The sequence below is a fragment of the Pan paniscus genome, chromosome 21, assembly GCF_029289425.2.
Source record: "Pan paniscus chromosome 21, NHGRI_mPanPan1-v2.0_pri, whole genome shotgun sequence".
NCBI classification, from domain to species: Eukaryota; Metazoa; Chordata; class Mammalia; order Primates; family Hominidae; genus Pan; species Pan paniscus.
Window position 1 is genome coordinate 56507681 of NC_073270.2, and position 16920 is coordinate 56524600.

The window sequence follows — 16920 nt, forward strand, 5'->3', positions numbered from 1 at the left end:
GGAATGGATTGGCTCGTGTAACTGAAAAATCAGGGCTAAGATTTCAGCACAGATCGGACACAGTGCCATCTGATAGAATTTTCTGCTTTGTCCAGAGGGGAGTCACTAGCCCCCATGTGGCTGCTGCATACTTGAGGTGTGGCTAGTGCAACTGAGAAACTGGATTTCAAATTATATGTCATTTTAATTAATTTAAATGTTAATAGCCACATGTAGACAGTGGCTACTGTATTATTTTACAGCACAAACTGGAATCCCTCTCCATTTCTTGCTTTTGTTTTCCCCTGTTACCTTTTTTCCCTTAGGCCAAGTCCCTCCTTATGGTGGCAAAGATGGCCTCCAGCAACCTTGGCAACATTCTTTCACATTACCAACCACCTGGCAGGGAGCCTGTCTTCCCCCATGGTGACAGCCAAAGTCCAGAGACCACCCTCATTGACCGTGTCTCAGTCATGTGCCCATCCCTAACCCAATCCCTATAACTCCTAATTGTCCTAGTCTGGGTCATGGGCCCAATTCTGGACCTATTGAGGGAGGGATGGTCCCCTAAAGAAAAATCAGGGATCGGCCAGGTGCAGTGGCTCACGCTTATAATCCCGGCACTTTGGGAGGCTGAGGCAGGTGGATCACCTGAGGTCAGGGGTTTGAGACCAGCCTGGCCAATATGGTGAAATCCTGTCTCTACTAAAAATACAAAAATTAGTCAGGCATGGTGGCGGACGCCTGTAATCCCAACTACTTGGGATGCTGAGGGAGGAGAATCGTTTGAACCCGGGAGGCAGAGGTTGCAGTGAGCCGAGATTGCACCACTGCCCTACAGCCTGGGCAACAAGAGCAAAACTCCATCTCAAAAAAAAAAAAAAAAAAAAATCAGGGATCAGGATTCTGTTACCACAAGAAAGAGGAGGAACTGCAGGGGAGGGAACACAGTGGGTATCACTTGCAGCTTTTTTTCTTTTTTCTTCGCTCTGTTACCAGGCTGAAGTATAGTGGTGCAATCATAACTCACTGCAGCCTCAAACTCCTGGGCTCAAGCAATCCTCCCACCTCAGCCTCTTGAGTATCTGGGACTATGGATGCATGCCGCCACACTCAGCTAATATTTTTTTGGAGAGACAGGGTCTCACTATGTTGCCTGGGCTAGTCTCGAACTCCTGGCCTCAAGCAATGCTCCTGCTGCCTTGTAGATTTAGAGTATTTGGGAATACATTTTTTATAAAATGTCCTGCACAAAGTAAATTGGGGACAGAGAGCAGTGCTCTATCAAAGGAAAATGGTGGAAATTAAATACAGAGACCAGTGGCAGTGTTCTACCTTTAAAGGAAAAACTTAAAACTCCTGACAGCGACTATACTAGGACTTCTGTTTTCAAGTGTTATTGCTTATTTTGATTCTATTTTAAATACATCTGCTGAGGTGGGCAGATCACCTGAGCCCAGGAGTTTGAGCAACATAGCAAGACCTCATCTCTACAAAAAATTTCTTAAATTAGCCAGGCATGGTGGTGCACACCTGTAGTCCCAGCTACTCAGGAGGCTGACTGAGGCAGGAGGATTGCTTGAGCCTTGGAGTTTGAGGCTGCAGTGAGCTATGATCATGCCACTGCAATCCAGCCTGGGCCAGAGCAAGATTTGTCTCTAAAAAACAGAAAAGAAAAGAAAAGAAAAAAATATATATATATGAAATAAATCTGACATAAATTGAATATATAAAGAATATATAAATGCAATATAAACTTCAATCTGAAATGGCAGTTTCAAATTCTATTACTTTCAAAGTATAGAAATGATAGGACCATGGGTCTCAGAGAGGAGGTTGCAAATTCAAATGCCCAAAGGGTCAGAGTGGGGCAGGGCAGGTGGGGCTGGTAAACAGGAGATGCCCGCCCCCAGCAAGGCAGGGGCCACCACATTCGATGGTTGTCATTTGGGTATGTGTGGGCCCAGTGTTGTCAGCTCTTATCACTTTTTTTTTTTTTTTGAGACTGAGTTTTGCTCTTGTTGCCCAGGCTGGAGTGCAATGGCACAATCTTGGCTCACCGCAACCTCTGCCTCCCAGCTTCAAGCGATTCTCCTGCCTCAGCCTCCCAAGTAGCTGGGATTACAGGCATCTGCAACCATGCCCGGCTAATTTTTTGTATTTTTAGTAGAGATGGAATTTCACCATGTTGGCCAGGCTGGTCTTGAACTCCTGACCTCAGGTGATCCACCTGCCTCAGCCTACCAAAGTGCTGGGATTACAGGCGTGAGCCACCACGCCCGGCCCTGCTTGTCTAACTTTTCAGAAGATGGTAGAAATCCAGATTTTCATAAGAAATGTCCTTTTTTTTTTTTTTTTTTTTTTTTTTGAGACGGAGTCTCGTTCTTCTGCCCTGGCTGGAGTGCAGTGGCAAGATCTTGGGCTCACTGCAACCTCTGCCTCCTGGGTTCAAGCACTTCTCCTGCCTCAGCCTCCCGAGTAGCTGGGACTACAGGCACGTGCCACCACGCCCAGCTAATTTTTGTATTTTTAGTAGAGACGGGGTTTCACCATGTTGGCCAGGATGGTCTCAATCTCTTGATCTCGTGATCCGTCCACCTCGGCCTCCCAAAGTGCTGGGATTACAGGCATGAGCCACTGCGCCTGGCCGAGAATCCCCCTTCCTAAATTGGTAAAATCTGATTCATCAGAATTGCAATTTTGATCAAAGCCAGTAACTCCTCACACAAATCCTTCTATGTGTGCAGAAAGTGAGCATCTGAAAACTCCAGGCGGAGTTTTTATGCTAGGTTATCTACCAGAAGAAAGGACAAGAAAGGCTAGAATTTGCCTAATGGTTCCACCCCCCAGACTGTATCAGCACAGCATTCCTCTTTCACTCAGTCTCTTAGCAATGCTTGCAACTACAAGGAAACAGCATTCATACCATTGTTTCTAAGACCTGAAGCAGGTTACATTCAAACCCAGCACTGTTCTTATAGAACATAAGAGTTTTGTTCCCAGGCTGCTTCTCTGCCAGCATGTGATACCCTTCAATAAATGGTAGGTAAGTTGCATATCAGGTTTTCTCCTGCATTCCCAGAGGGCTTCAGCTGCTGTCTCAGGTATGAACCCAAAATGACTCAGGCAAAAATGTGTATGCTTAGTGACTCAGAAACTAAATCATTAACTTGGTAAATACATGCACGGGTAAGGAGGAATTCAAGGAGAGACTTAGAACATAGGCCTTCCAGTAATGCCACTGATGATGACTGCCTGAGTACAGCAATGCTGAACGGTGTCACTTCTCAGGTGGACCAGTGACGAACCCTAGAATCACCAAGAATCTCAAATCAGTCATTCTCAGGAGCAACAATCCACATAGGGTAATTTACAAAGAATGCTGATTTCAATTGTTTGAATCCTTACCTGGTGAAACAAGAAAATGTGGAAAAAGCTCCTTGACTTTAAAAATACACACCCACACACTTTTTTTTTTTAAAGGGACAAGGGCTTGTCGTCTCCCACACAGGCTCGTGTGCGGTGGTGCGATCATGGCTCACTGCAACCTCGAACTCAAGGATTCTGGCAATCCTCCCACCTCAGCTTCCCAAGTAGCTGGGACTACAGGCATGAGCCATCACACCCGGCTAATTTTCTTTTTTTCTTTTCTTCCCCTCACCCCAATTTTTTTTTTTTTTTTTTTTTTTTTTGAGATAAGGTCCTGCTCTGTCGCCCAGGCTGGAGTGCAGTGGTGTGATTATGGCTCACTGCAGCCTCAAACTCCTGAGTCCAAGTGACCTCACACCTTAGCCTCCTGAGTAGCTGGGACTACAGGTATGTGTCACCACGCCTGGCTAATTTTTGTATTTTTTGTAAAGATGAGGTTTCACTATGTTGCCCAGTCTGGTCTCAAACTCCTGGGCTCAAGCAATCTGCCTGGCTCAGCCTCCCAAAAGTGCTGGGATTACAGGCGTGAGTCACTGTGCCTGGCCTCCACATGACTTCCTACTAGTTGATTTTAAACTGGGCATATGCATTTATACACACACACACACACACACACATCTGATCTGCCTAGATGTGAAATTAAACTTCTAGAGCACACGCATATACACAACGCCAGACAATATGGGAACAGTGATTACAAACAAATCCCACTAGAAAATGACAAACTGTAATAATTTTTCAGTCCCCTTTTGAAGGCGAGAGGTTTATAAACCTCTGCAATTCAATTGCAACACATCAGGGTTCTTCTGGTGAGCTGGCCTCAGTGTCCTTCCTCCACCCCCAGGGTGCCTTGGCTCGTGTTCACAGGGCCCATGCCCAGTAGGGCTGGCATGTGTTTCCAACAGCCGAGCAGACAGGGCCAGCAGAGAGGGAGAAAATAAACGGTAAAGGGAGACGCGCCAGGAGAGCAGGCAGAGTGGCCGGGAAGCTGGCCAAACGGGAGAGGCTGAATGGGCGACATCAGCCCTTGACCAGGCCTCAGCTATCCCAGCTGTCCTTCACCACTCACTGTGTGGATACCAGGAGGATACAAGCCCCCTTTGCCTGGGCGTCACCAAGAATCCATAAACCACGCAGTTTATTTTTATTTTTATTTAATTTTATTTTTTTAGATAGTCTCACTCTGTCGCCCAGGCTGGAGTGCACTGGCGTGACCTTGGCTCATTGCAGCGTCCACCTCCTGGGCTCAAGTGATTCTCGCGCCTCAGTCTCCCAAGTAACTGGGATTACAGGCACCTGCCACCACACCTGGCTAATTTTTGTATTTTTAGTAGAGATGAGGTTTCACCATGTTGGCCAGGCTGGTCTCAAACTCCTGTGCTCAAGCAATCCACTCACCTCAGCCTCCCAAAGTGCTGGAATTAGAGGCGTGAGCCACTGTGCCTGGCCTATTTTTATTTTTTGAAATAGTCTTGCTTTGTCACCCAGGCTGGGTGCAGCACAAATAACACGGCTCATTGCAGCCTCGACCTCCTGCGCTCAAGCGATCTTTCCTCCTCAGCCTACTGAGTAGCCGTGTGCCACAGGCATGTGCCACCCTGCCTGGCTAATTTTTTTTTTTTTTTTTTTGGAGATGGAGTCTTACTCTGTTGCCCAGGCTGGAATGCAGTGGCACGATCTCAGATCACTGCAACCTCCGCCTCTTAGGTTCAAGCAATTCTCTGTCTCAGCCTCCCGAGTAACTGGGATTACAGGCGCATGCCACCACGCCTGACTAATTTTTGTATTTTTAGTAGAGACGGGGTTTCGTCATGTTGGTCAGGCTGGTTTTGAACTCCTGACCTCAGGTGATCCACCAGCCTTAGCCTCCCAAAGTGCTGGGATTACAGGTATGAGTCACCGTGCCCGGCCGCCTGGTTAATTTTTAAATTTTTTGTAGAGGCCAGGTCTCACCATGTTGCCTATGCTGGTCTTGAACTCCTGGGCTCAAGCTTCCCAAAAGGCTAGGATTACAGGCTTAAGCCACTGTGCCTGCCCATGTGGTTTTTAGACCAGCAGGTTCTGTAGAGCAAAACGTTCATGATTTTGAAGGATGACAAACCTGACAGAGGAGGCAACGCCACCTTGACATTCCTCAGTCGTAGTGCCACAGTGGTCTCGTATTTCAAACCTGGTTAGAGTTTGTCCTCTTCAGGAGAGTTTGTGTGGCTGTTTTGCAGTGGAGGAGAGATGACAAAGCTGATAATGCTTATGGTGTGGGTATTTTCTTTTTCTTTCCTTATTTGCTTTGTGAAGACAAATAATGGTTAAGGATAGATAAAATTAACCGGGTGTGGTGGTGCATGCCTGTAATCCTAGCTACTCAAGAGGCTGAGGCAGGAGAATCGCTAGAACCTGGGAGGCGGAGGTTGCAGTGAGCCGAGATCGCGCCATTGCACTCCAGCCTGGGTGACAGAGCGAGACTCAGTCTCAAAAAAAAGGATGGATAAAATATTTAACAGCGGCCATACATAATTCATTCCTGAGTCGACACCCATCTCCAGGCCAGCAGTTTGCTCTCAATTAGGGGTTCTCAGAACACGGAACCACCGTGTCTCCTTGGTAGACTGACATTCTGCTTATTTTTACTCTTTTCTTCCTAAGGCTAATTGTTTTTACCTTTTCCTTGTTGAGTACTCATTCCTAGATGTTTTTATCAAAGGCAACAAAAATAAAAATTATAGGCAGGACTTTTTTTGTTTGTACGTTTTTTGAGACGAAGTCTCGCTCTGTCGCCCAGGCTGGAGTGCAGTGGCGCCATCTCGGCTCACTGCAACCTCCACCTCCTGGGTTCAAACAGTTCTCTGCCTCAGCCTCCCAAGTAGCTGGGACTACTACAGGTGCCCACCACCATGCCCGGCTAATTTTTTTTTTTTTTTTTAGATGGAGTTTCACTCTTATTGCCCAGGCTGGAGTGCAATGGCACAATCTTGGCTCACTGCAACCTCCACCTCCCAGGTTCAAGTGATTCTCTTGCCTCAGCCTCCCGAGTAGCTGGGATTACAGGCATCCACTACCATGCCTGGCTAATTTTTGTATTTTTTAATAGAGACGGGGTTTCACAGTGTTGGTCAGGCTGGTCTCGAACTCCTGACCTCATTATCTGCCCGCCCCGGCCTCCCAAAGTGCTGAGATTACAAGCGTGAGCCACTGCACCTGGCCAATTTTTTGTATTTTTAGTAGAGATCGTGTTTCACCATCTTGGCCAGGCTGGTCTTGAACTCCTGACCTCGTGATCCACCCACCTCAGCCTCCCAAAGTGCTGGGATTACAGCTGTGAGTCACCGCGCCCGGCCAGGGCTTTTTGTATTCGTGTCTGGGCCTTAAGGTTTAACTCAGAGCTTCAGAGACATAACTGGGAAGGAAAAATGTATATTTGTACACATAAATATTGTGTAAGAAAAGTAAACCAGTTAAGGAAGCTGTGTGCCCACAGAAGTAATATGTGATTTTAGGAGAAATTTTAGAAAAAATAAATTACTATTCAGAGATAACCACTCAAGTTTTTCAGCATATGTGCACATCAAATGTATATTCATATTAGACCTATAAAATTATTCTGTAGTTTGCTTTTTTTAGAGGACAATATATTGCACATATCCTTTCTCTGTCAATATGTCTCTGCATCATTTATAATGGCTTCATCGTATTTCACTGTATAGATGCACCATCATTTTGTAAAACCAATTCCTTATTCTGAGCTGTTTTCATTCATTCGCCATTATGAACAGTATTGTGGTGAACAACTTTGTAAATACATCCTTTTGTTCCTTGTCCAATTATTTCCTTAGGATAAAAGGAATCTTTGGTCAAGGTGTACACATTTTTTTGGAAAGGGAGGGGGTGGTTTATGAATATATCCAATTTCCTTCCAGAAACGTTGCTCCAATGTACACACTTACAGGGATATGTGTGTCTTTTTCTCCTTGAAAACACCAGATTTTATTATTATTATTATTATTATTTTGAGACATCAAAATAATCCAGCTCCATCACCCAGGCTGGAGTGCAGTAGTACAATCACAGTTCACTGTAGCCTCAACCTCTCTGGCTCAAGCAATCCTCCCACCTCAGCCTCCCAAGCAGCTGAGACTACAGTCATGCAGCAACATACCCAGCTAATTTTTTTTGTAGAGACAGGGTTTTGCCATTTTGCCCTGGGTGGTCTCTAACTCTGGGTTTCAAGTGATCCTCCCCTTCAGCCTCCCAAAGTGCTGGGATCACAAGCATGAACCACTGTGCCCAGCGCACCATTGATTACATTTTAGACTTTATTTAGATAGCACCAGTTTTCCACTAATGTCCTTCTTCTGGCCCAAGACCTAATCCAGAATACTGCATCGCATTTCATACCCATTCTTTGTTAAAGCTTCATAATATGTAACCAATTTAATTTATTTAACAACCCCCTATTGTTGGACCTTTGGGTTATATCAGGTTTTTTCTGTTTGGTTTTTTGTTTTGAGATGGAGTTTCACTCTTGTCGCCCAGGCTGGAGTGCAGTGGCAACATCTCAGCTAACCGCAACCTCTGCCTCCAGGGTTCAAGCGATTCTCCTGCCTCAGCCTCCTGAGTAGCTGGGATTACAGGCATGTGCCACCACACCCTGCTAATTTTTTATTTTTAGTAGAGACGGGGTTTCTCCATGTTGGTCAGGCTGGTTTCCAACTCCTGACCTCAAGTGATCCACCGGCCTCAGCCTCCCAAAGTGTTGGGAACAGGAGTGAGCCACAGCGCCTGGTCTCTGATGGATATTTTTTTAAAAATCACTGTGGTATTCATGTGGGGCAGAGGGTGAGGGGGAGGCAGGGATTAGTCCTGGCGAGCAGGGGTGGAGGCGGGAAGGAGTGGACAAATTCAGGGTATTTCTGAGGAGCAGTGGAATCTCTTGACCAAGGCCTTCTTCAGCAGGGAGATGGAGCCCTGTCCTGAGGGACTTTGCAGCCTGGCTGGTAAGACAAGCTTCTTCCCCAGGGAATTAAACACCAGTGGTTAACAGATTAGCAATTTAGAGACGAGAAAGCAGTTTCCAAACTCTACAACACAGAAGGAAAACCCGTGACAGATTTGGCCACATAAGTATTTAAAGCTTGTATCTCTTTCTCTCTCTCTCTCTCTCTCTCTCTCCCCCTCTCCCCCGCCCCTCCCCTCTTTCTCACACACACACACACAAACACACACACACAGAACAATTTAAGATTAAAAGGTGAGGGGCTGGGAGAAAACTGAGAAAGGATGGTCATCTAGGATTTATCAGCCGCTCCCAGCAATCAAGAAGAAGAAGGCAGATAACTGCACAAAAGAATAGGAACTGATAATTCCCAGAAGAGGAAACTGGGAAACCGGTAAACCTAAGGCAATATGCTTAATCTCATTAGGAATCAGGAAAATGCAAAGTAAACAAAGGCCCACCCCTAAGAGTAGTAGCCGAATGTAAAGGAGGGAAGTGGGAGCAGGAGGAGCCTCTCCCCCGGGATGGGGAGGAGCCGGCCAGGTTCTGCGGAAGCAGAAGGGGGTGGGTGTACTACTGCCATGGCGCAAACACACATCCAAGGGCTCTGCAGGGGGCCCCACCCTCACCCTCCAGACCATTTCTAGGAGTAGCAGCTGAACAGGACCCAGTGGAGGCTACCGTCCTGCATTGCGAGGGTTAAGTAAGAGGCTGAAGGTCAAGTGCGAGGTCCTGCCGGGCACTTCCAGCGGCTCTGTCTCAGCCAGGCCAGTGGCCATGCGGAACGGGGAGCAAGGAGAGTGGGAGATAAAACCCTCAGTTTCAGTGGTTTAGCGTGGGAAACGCTAAAGTGATCTGTGTAACACAGCTCCTGGGTGGGGAAGAGATGGGGAAGGAGCCTGTGGCTTGGAGGTGGCTAGGGACAGATTCCCAGGAGGGCTGGAAGGGGTCAAGGGCAGGGCCGCGCTATGACTTCCCTGGGCACCGAGCATCTTGGCCTGCAGGGGCCCTTCCAATAAGAAATAGGACCAGGTGTGGGGCTCACACCTGTAGTCCCAGCTACTCACGAGGCTGAGGTGGGAGGACTGCTTCAGTCCAGGAGTTGGAGGCTGCAGTGAGCTATGATCACACCACTGCACCCTGGCCTGGGCCACATAGAGAGACCCTGTCTCTAAAGAAATTTTTTAAAAATTACCTGGGTGCGGCCGGGCGCGGTGGCTCACGCCTGTAATCCCAGCACTTTGGGAGGCCGAGGCGGGTGGATCACCTGAGGTCAGGAGTTTGAGACCAGCCTGACCAACATGGAGAAACCCCGTCTCTTTTAAAAATACAAAATTAGCCGGGCATGGTGGCGCACGCCTGTAATCCCAGCTACTCCGGAGGCTGAGGCAGGAGAATGGCTTGAACCCGGGAGGCGGAGGTTGCTGTGAGCCGAGATCTCGCCATTGCACTCCAGCCTGAGCAACAAGAGCGAAACTCCTTCTTAAAAAAAAAAAATTGGCCGGGTGCAGTGCCAGAGTAGTTCCAGCTACTCAGGAGGCTGAGATGGGAGGATTGCTTGAACCCAGGAAGTCAAGGCTGCAGTGAGATGTGATCCCACCACTGCACTCCAGCCTGGGTGATAGAGCGAGATCCTGTCTCTCTCAAAAAAAAAAAAAAAAGGAGAAGTGCAAATTACAACTTGGTATAATAATGAATAATTACTATTATATAATAACATATTTTATTTGACCTAAAGAACATTTTTTTGCCTTCTGATCCTAGAAGTAATTCACACATGTTCGTGGGCGCATGTGTGGGCCTGTGCGTCTAATGGAGAGGTCACTGCAGAAAGGAACCTCAGGATTCTCCCAGGCAGCGGCAGGGTGTGGAAGTCTTTCTTTGCCTTTTTGACCGTTTTGTAGAGGCAAGCTGCTCTGCTGTCCAGCCCTGCGGAGTGGGGCAGGGTCTGTGTCCCTGTCCCTGAGATGACAGAGGGTTGGGGGCAGTTCACTCCAGTGACCAGTGGTTGGCCGAAGTGTGCTTCGGAGTTCAGCCCACCTGGGTTTGAATTTACATCCTCCCCGCATGGAGCTGAGCCTGACCAGTGCGTGTGTTCATCAAGCTCAGGCGTTTTTTGTTTGTGTGTTTTTGGATGGAGACCTTCACCCGGTCTCTCCTCCCTTGCAGCCGTGCCACAAGGCCAGGGTTGCAATGAAGGCAGGTCTCAGGCAGGTCTCGGCTCTGCTCTGGCAAACGGGCCCCAGAGGTCTGAGGAATCCAGCCAGCTCCTCCAAGCTCATGTCCTTGGTCTCAGACCTACAGGCTTTGTGCACATCCTAGGCTGGTGACAGCATGTGTGTGTGTCACGGCTGGAGTGGCAGAGGCCCTGTGGGAGCCGCAGACCCAGGGCCCCTCCATAGGTGTCAGGCTGTGTGGTCTGCCAGCGTCCCACACCTGTTCGTGTGAGGGGAAGGTGCCGGAGCAATACTGTAGCCAACCAAATACCATAGTGTCTTCAATATTACTCATTTCGCCCATGGAAAATTATGCCTAAGCCACCATACGGGTTAATGAACGCTCCAGCCCAGGTCCGAAGAGATGCCTTTAGCACAGGGATGTGTGGCAGTGTCTGGAGATGTGCCAGGCTGTCACAGGCTGTGCTCCTGGTGTGGGGACACTGCTGAACACACAGGACAGCCTCCACAGCAAAGCATTACATGCTGAGGTCCAGGGACCCTCCCATAACCAATTCCAGAGCGAGGGCTTCTGATTGGAGAGCCCCACTCTGCGTGTCCCTTAGTCACTCCTGGGACCTAGGTCAGGCGTACACACACCTGCACCACACTGCCTATACACAAGCACTTTACCTGTATTGTATTTATTTATTTTTGGCTCATTGTGTTGCCCACGCTGGCCTCAAATTCCTGGGTCAAGTGCTCCTCCTGCCTCAGCCTCCCAGGTAGCTGGGACTATAAGTGACTGCCACTGCACCTGGATTTTTATGCAGGTATTTTAGGTGAGTCATTGAAGGTACAATGCTACCAACTTGCCACTTCAGGTGGCTCCATCCTGATGAGCCTCAGCCTCCTGGTCTGTACAATGGTAACAGTGCCCTGCCCCCGGGGAGCTGTGGGGGTGAGTGAGAGGCTGTGTGTCCAGCCCAGTGTCCGGGGTCACTCAGAAAGAGTGGGGTCTGCGCAGCGGGGGCAGAGCACAGGCTTGAGGCCAGACTTCCTGGGTACCAGCAATTCAATGAGTGAATTCTTTGAGCAATGCCTGGCACTGCACAAGTCCTGTGGCCGTGTTGGGTACCACTGGCATTATTGCTGTTTTCAGGTTTGTTTGTTTTTTTTTTTTTTTTTTTGAGTCAGAGCCTCGCTCTGTCACCCAGGATGGAGTGCAGTGGCGCCATCTTGGCTCACCGCAACCTCTGCCTCCTGGGTTCAAACAATTCTTCTGCCTCAACCTCCCAAGTAGCTGGGATTACAGGCATGCACCACGACACCTGGCTAATTTCTGTGTTTTTAGTAGAGATGAGGTTTCACCATACTGACCAGGCTGGTCTTGAACTCCTGACCTCAAGTTATCCACCCACCTCGGCCTCCCAAAGTGCTGGGATTACAGGCATGAGCCACCGCACCCGGCCTGTTTCTAGTTTTTGACAGTTGAACAAAGGTGCTTGGCCTGGAACAGTGACCACCAGGTCACCTCACTCCCTCAGTGTCAGGGGTCTCTCTCCAGGCTCCAATTGCTTTCATCTCATCTCAGTCCCTCCTACCTGTCCTCATCCTTATCACTGCTCCTACAGCTGGAGACCAGGGTGGGGCACGTTTGAGATGGGATTCCCAAGTCAGCCTGTGCTTCTTGGAGACCCAGCTTCCCTCGCTCCCTCGTGCTACCCCATCACCCTCCACTCCCCCATGCTCTCTTCCCTAGACTGGGCAGGCCCCAGCTGCCTTCCCACCTGGTGCCCCGATACACAGCCACCCCCACAGTGGCCTCAAGAGGCTTCTTTCCTGGCCGGGTGTGGTGGCTTACACCTGTAATCCTAGCACTTTAGGAGGCCAAGGTGGGCGGATCACCTGAGGTCAGGAGTTTGAGACCAGCCTGACCAACATGGAGAAACCCTGTCTCTACTAAAAATACAAAATTAGCCAGGCGTGGTGGCTCATGCCTGTAAGCCCAGCTACTCAGGAGGCTAAGGCAAGAGAATCGCTTGAACCTGTGAGGTGGAGGTTGCAGTGAGCCGAGATTGTGCCATTGCACTCCAGCCTGGGCAACAAGAGCAAAACTCTGTCTCAAAAAAAAAAAAAAAAGAGGCTTCTTTCCCAAAGAGAGACTTTGTCTTCAAGGTGACCCCTGGCTGACCCCTGGCATGGTTGGTGGGAGTGGTGATGGGGCAGCGATGGGGCCATTTGAATTAAAATGCCCTCTGGATAATTCACAGAAATTCATGAGTCATCTTTATCTGGGAAAACCCCAGTGGAGTGAGCTGGGACCCAGGGCTGCAGACTGATAGACAGAGGGAAGCGACCTCCCTGGATCCCGGTCCTCACTCCCGTGCCTGCTGTTGACCAGTCTGCAGTCAGGAGGTGTCCCTTTGCCTGCAGTCCTGGGACAGTGGAGCGCAGGGGACTCTGGGGCTTCCCAAGGAGTTGCTTGTTCTTCTCTTAAATCAGAAATCAGGGCACTCATTATCTGTCTATCCACCAGGCCGCTGTCCTCTGCAGAGACACCTTGGGTGTCCCCTCCTGGCTCCAGGTGGTTCTGGAGGATGGCAGAGCCAGGACCGTGGGCTGCCCTGAAGGTGGTTCCAACCTGCTCTATTTAAACCAAGGGTCCTTTAAATTTGTCTCTTTTCATTTAAATATGCTCTTTAAAAACCAGCAGGCTGGACATGGTGGCTCACACCACGTGGATGGCTTGAGGCCGGGAGTTTGAGACCAGCCTGGGCCACATAGCAAGACCCATCTCTATAAAAAAAATTTTTTTTTTTTTTGAGATGAAGTCTTGCTTTGTCGGCCAGTCTGGAGTGCAATGGTGTGATCTTAGATCCCTGCAACCTCCACCTCCTGGGTTCAAGCTGGGATTATAGGCGTGCACCACCACACCCGGCTAATTTTTGTATTTTTAATAGAGACGGGGTTTCACCATGTTGGCCAGGCTGATCTCGAACTCCTGACCTCAGGTGTTCCACCTGCCTCAGCCTCCCAAAGTGCTGGGATTACAGATTTGAGCCCGTAATTACGGGCATGTGCCCAGCCCTAAACAATTTTTTTTAAAAGACAGAAAAACTCCCTGCCCCCTGGAGTTAAGATTCTTGAGAAGGATACTTGATTAACTGATGAATAAGACAGTCAGAACATTGATGAGCTCTTTGAAGGATATGGGTGAGGGGCAAGGCCACGTTAGCCAAGGGGGTCAGGGAGGACCTCTGTGAGGAAGTGGCCTTGGTTGTGAGGCCTGCAAGCTGGGAGAGAGTGATACAGAAGACCTGGGGGGAGGGAGGGGCTACATGGCAATCACTGGTTGTATTGAGAAGTCATTTTGCACATGTGGAAATATATTTCTGAAGTACATTCCTAGAAGAGGGATTACTGAGTCAAAAAGCATATGACTTTCTAATTCTGATAGATACTGCCAACTTGTCCTCTTTGGGGTGAACCACCAAAGACACTCCCATCTACCAAAGACAAGAGTGCCTGTTTCCCCACAGCTTTGCCAATCCTGTGGATTGGCACTAATCTGATGGTTGAAGAATGTATCTTATGCCCGTCTGGGGTGGCTCATGCCTGTAATCCCAGCACTTTAGGAGGCCAAGGCAGGCAGATTGCTTCAGGTCACAAGTTCGAGACCAGCCTGGCCAACATGGTGAAACCTCATCTGTACTAAAAACACAAAAATTAGCCAGGCATGGTGGTACACACCTGTAGTCTCAGCTACTCGGGAGGCTGAGGCAGGAGGATCACTTGACCTAGGAGGCAGAGGCTGCACTGAGCTGAGATTGTGCCACTGCACTCCAGCCTGGGCAACAGAACAAGACTTCATCTCAAAAAAAAAACTGTATCTTATTAAGAATGAGATTGAACATCTCTTTATATGATTATGAGCTACTTGAATTATCTTTTCTTTCTTTCTTTCTTTTTTTTTTTTTTTTTTTTTTGAGATGGAGTTTTGCTCTGTTGCCCCCACTGGAATGCAATGGCGCAATCTCGGCTCACTGCAACCTCCGCATCCCGGGTACAAGTGACTCTCCTGGCTCAGCCTCCCTAGTAGCTGGGATGACAGGCACTTGCCACCACGCCTGGCTAATTTTTTGTATTTTTAATACAGACAGGGTTTCACCATGTTGGCCAGGCTGGCCTCGAGCTCGTGACCTCAGGTGATCCTCCCACCTCAGCCTCCCAAAGTGCTGGGATTATAGGCGTGAGCCACCGCACCTGGCCTTGAATTATCTTTCTACTTGAATTATCTTTTCTCCCAACCAACTGTTGGTATCCTTTGCTCATTTGATGTTTTCCTTATAAATTTCTAGAAGCCTTTTTTTTTTTTTTTGAGACAGAGTCTCGCTCTGTCGCCCAGGCTGGAGTGCAATGGCATGATCCCGGCTCACTGCAACCTCCGCCTCCTGGGTTCAAGCGATTCTCCTTCCTCAGCCTTCCAAGTAGATGGGATTACAGGCGCCTGCCACCACTCGCAGCTAATTTTTATATTTTTAGTAGAGATGGTGTTTCACCATGTTGGCCAGGCTGGTCTCAAACTCCTGACCTCATGATTCGCCTGTCTCGCCCTCCCAAAGTGCTGAGATTGCAAGCATGAGCCACCACGCCCTGGCTCTAGGAGCCTTTTAAATATGAAAAAGATTAACTTTTTTTTTTTTTGAGTCAGAGTCTCGCTCTGTCACCCAGGCTGGAGTGCAGTGGCGCAGTGTCAGCTCATTGCAACCTCTGCCTCCTGGGTTCAAGCGATTCTCCTGCCTCAGCCTCTGAGTAGCTGGGACTACAGGTGTGTACCACCACACCCAGCTAATTTTTGTATTTTTAGTAGAGATGGCGTTTCACCATGTTGGCCAGGCTGGTCTTAATCTCTTGACCTCGTGATCCACTCGCCTTGGCCTCCCAAAGTGCTGGGATTACAGGCATGAGCCACTGCGCCCAGCCCGAAAGAGATTAACTTTTAACTATGATATGTGTTGGGAAATATTTTTTTCCCAGCTTGTCGTGTTACTTTGACTATGATATGTGTTTGCAAATATTTTTCCCATCTTATCATATTACTTTTCTATTTTCTTTTTCCCCCATCTTATCATATTACTTTCCTAACAATCAACTTTACTGAGGTATGATTTATGTTAATAATAAAATGTGCTTTGAAAGTACAGTTTGATGAATGTTGACAAATGCAATACACCCATGTAACCACCAACACAAGACACAGAACATTTCTGTGACTCTAATGTTATTTTAGAATATGAGTATAGTTGTTTTGGCCATGGAAAAACTTTTCTTTTTGTCTCCCTCTGTGGCGCAGGCTGGAGTGCAGTGGTGTGACCACAGCTCACTGCAGCCTCGAACTCCTGGGGTCAAGCAATATCTCTCTCCTCAGCTTCCCAAGTAGCTGGACTAAAGGCACGAGCCACTAAACCTGACTAATTAAAAATGTTTTTTTGTAGAGATGGATTTCTCCATGTTACCCAGGCTGGTCTTAAATTCCTGGGCTCAAACCATCTCTTTCTTTTTTTTTTTTTGAGACAAAGTTTTGCTCTTGTTGCCCAGGCTGGAGCGCAATAGCGCGATCTCGGCTCCCTGCAACCTCCGCCTCCTGGGTTCAAGCGATTCTCCTGCCTTAATCTCCCGAGTAGCTGGGATTACAGGCATCCGCCACCACACCCAGCTAATTTTTTGTATATTTAGTAGAGACGAGGTTTCACCATGTTGACCAGGCTGGTCTTGAACTTCTGACCTCAGGTGATCCACCCGCCTCGGCCTCCCAAAGTGCTGGGATTACAGGCATGAGCCACCACGCCCAGCACAAGCCATCTCTTGCACTGCCAAAGTTATGGGGTTACAAGTGTGACTTATGGCTTCTGCATTTTGTGTTGTAGTAAGAGATGCTTTTACATTCTGAGGTTTTTAAATAATTCATTGTTTACTTCTAGTCTATTTCTGCCTTTTTTTTTTTATACATTTTGCTCTTCGATCTATTTGCAGTATAGCCTGAGGTTGGTGTAAGGTTTGAGTCTAATAATTTTTTTTCTAGGGGTGTATCCAGTTGTTTCTGCCTTGCTTGAACAAAGTGAAATAATAGTAGTTCACAAAATCTCCTGGTTTATAATGTCACATACCAAAGGCTTGTCTCTTTGAATCTATCTCTAGACTTGGTATTCTGCTCTCTCATTCTGTCTCTCCAAAGATATATATTCCATATATATATATATTCCATATATTTATATATAAATATATATTCATATATAAATATATTCCACATATATATTCCATATATAAATATATTCCATATATTTGTATATATAAATATATTTC